This window comes from Papaver somniferum, chromosome 1 (genome assembly GCF_003573695.1).
Source record: "Papaver somniferum cultivar HN1 chromosome 1, ASM357369v1, whole genome shotgun sequence".
In the NCBI taxonomy this organism is placed as follows: Eukaryota; Viridiplantae; Streptophyta; class Magnoliopsida; order Ranunculales; family Papaveraceae; genus Papaver; species Papaver somniferum.
The window spans coordinates 145,029,946-145,033,205 of NC_039358.1; positions in this window are offsets into that span (position 1 = coordinate 145,029,946).

Genomic DNA, 3,260 nt, shown 5'->3' on the forward strand with positions numbered 1-3,260 from the left:
CTGAGCCCAAAACCATTTCATTGTTACAAAAACCCACTAAGCCCAAAGCACAATTAGAAGCCCAATAGCAATTTAGAGCCCAAATAGCTAGAAACTCCCAAACACCCCCAATCTCTGTGGATCGACCCGTACTTGCACGAGCTACAACTAACGACCGTGCACTTGCGGTATTACTGTAGGCCTGTTTCATTTCGCTTCAATTTTATACGCTTTCCCGGGCCCACCACCCCGCTTTTTCAATTGGTATCAGAGCAGGCAAACACTTTGAACCTAACAAGTTTGTGTTTGTTCGTTCCTTAAAAATTGGCCCATGGGAAATTTCCTTGGAAAACTTTCTCTTGGCATCTGTAACGCACGCCAGAAATCCTTAAAGATTTCCTCAAGATTATTATGGCCAAAACCTATGGGTTTTCATGATAGTCTCTCTCCATCTAAAAGGGAATCTTTGCATGATAAGTATCAATCTAAAGGAAAAAATAAAAAGAAGGAAACAGTGAGTAAACGTTCGTCACGCTCAAGGATATGGACCCTCACTAGACTAAATCTAGATCTCTTTGAGGAATACTATCATAATGGATCAATTGACAAAGATCTATTCAGAGCATTCGAAGGCATTTTTAATCTCTTAGAAAAACTTAATTCTGTTAAGTCTAAGAATCCTTCCGAAAAAGATTCGGTACATGTACAACCTAGGAATCGGAAGAATCTTCCTTCTAACCAGATTAAACAAATGAGAGAAAGCTATGACTTCCCTGATTATCATCATTACTTTGATTATACAACGGGGATCGTGCACACATATCAACCAGAAATGTTGCATGAGGATTCTTCTGCGCATTATGCCTCTTGGTAACAAGCTTGGCACTACCCCATTTGTATATATCTTGGAATGGGGCAAGAAATGGTTGGAATTGTGTACAGTTTTGTTATTCTCTGTTTGATCACCCAATAAAGCTTTCTACTGCATCCATCGTCTCTCACAAAGTGTGTTGTAACGGGATGCATAACCTTTATTGTGCAAAATAAAACCCCACTTTCGTGTGTGTGGGTCGCGGTTCACAAACGGGTCCCAGCCCATTATTGGTCTTATAAAGGAGAAGTTCGCGCACCCTCTTCTTCTTCACCCGTCCGCGTACGTGAACTTCTAGGGTTTTGTGTGTTTCTTCATTAAAGGCTCTTTGGAGAAATTAAGAGAAAGGGTGTTCAAGATTAACTCCAAGTAAGTAAGTTCCTCTTGTTCCTTTCAATTTCTTATTGCTCATGATAAATTCTAAGGGCTCAAAAACCTCTAACATGAATTCTCCTTGTGACCAAAATTCTCTTAGGATTAGGTTTGTGAATGATTCTTGTGCTAGAATCTTTGAAAAGATTTCATCTAAAGGTTTTATCCTAGAAAAGAAATTGGATTTATCTAGTGGACATGAAGAGGATTTAGCTTGCTTCAAAAAAATCAATCTTGGAAACATCTTTGATGGTTATGGTCAAGGTTTTGATTCTCTCACAAGAATTTTCTATGCCAACATTCATGATGTTGATCTTGATAAGATGGAATTCAAATCCATGGTAAATAGAGAAAGATTTCTTGTTAATAGAGAATTAATTTCAAGAATTACCAACATTCCGTTGGGAAACGTGCGTCTTCCTAGACCAAATGAAGAACGACCATCTTGTGATGAAATCTCTCTAGGGATTTGTGGCAAGAAGGTAGCTTGGAATCAAGGAAAGTTTCCTACTAATAATCTTAGTATCCCGTTATTGGCGTTTGGGAAACTTGGTATCCCCAATCTTTGTCCCTCCATAATTGAGAACTCTTGGTGGAGTCATGAGTTTGCGGAAATAGTTTATTTCCTTGAATCGGGTGTTCAAAGTCTCGATATTTGTGGGTTCATCATCTATCAAATGACTTCGATGACTTCACCTATCAAGATGTTATGCTACCCTTTCTTGATTGGACAAATTTTTCGTGATCGTGGTCTTGATTCAATTGGAAACTCTCTCGGAGTTCCCAAACTGGTTCATCCGTGTACCTTCAGACGCATAAGGAAAAATGTGTACAAAAGACAAAGAGATGCTTCACTTAACTATTGTGACCCTACCACTTTGAGTCTTCTTCAAAAAATTCATAAGGGTGTGAGTAAGGTCGATTCAAGGGTGAAGTGTGCCCAAGAACAATTGTCTTTGGTTGCAACGAAGTTTCACGAGCTCAAGGAAGAATTGAACACAATTCAAGCATCTTGGAGTATCTCCGATGAGGAAGAAGATGAGTAATTTGTGTTTTGTTTTCCTAGTATGTCTTCTTTTTGGTTTAGTTGGAAGAATAACTAGTGCCTGGAATAGGAATGATTGTGACTACACATAGCTATTATTTTTCATCTTCTTGTTCTTTTTTAGGTTTTTTTGTTTAAAAAAAATTCTAAAAATATTTGGAGGATGATGTTTTTGCAGTATTTAATCTTTATGATTTGTTATATTGCAACTTGTTATGGGATATTGGTGTTTACGTCCGTGAACTATGTTTGTCCCATACCTTGTCAAAAGTAAAGTCGTTTGTGATCGATATTCATGTACTGGTTAAAGAATGAATGGACTTTTGACAATTACAAAAGTTAAGCCTATATTGTCAATCTTTGACGGAAGATAGGTTAAAATCTTTTGCTTGCAAGGATTATGTCTATTGAATGTCGTTATGCGAATAGTGATGGAAGATAGAGTGAATCCTTGTGTATTTCACATTATTGATCTTTACTGATCCATATTTTATGTAATACTATGAGGATCCGTAATGTGTCTTATGTTGAGCACTAAACAACCAAGTTGATTATTTTTTATTGGCTTTGTTGTTGCTCCGTAAGGTACTATATGTCGAGCATTATGAACTAAATTAATCATCTTGTTTGGTTATTTAGTTATTACTCCATAAGTTTTTCTTGTATTGAGTATATGAACGGTTAAACTAATCATTCCTTATGGTTAAACTTAGTTGTAGCTCCGTAAGTTTACTTATGTTGAGCATAATCAATTAAATCGATCACTTTTTGTGTTTAATTTGGTTGTGTATTCCGATTAAATTATTCATGGGTTTACTTGTGATTAATTTGATTGATTTTTTGGATATAAAAATCATTCTTATGGTTTTGGTGTCCAATAGAAATCCTTCTTCTCTTTTGAAATTAAGTTCGCTCGTTGTTGTTCTCTCTGGAATGACATCAAATGGGGGAGAGTTCTTTTGAACTTGTGCTTAATGGTCATATCTTGAGGAG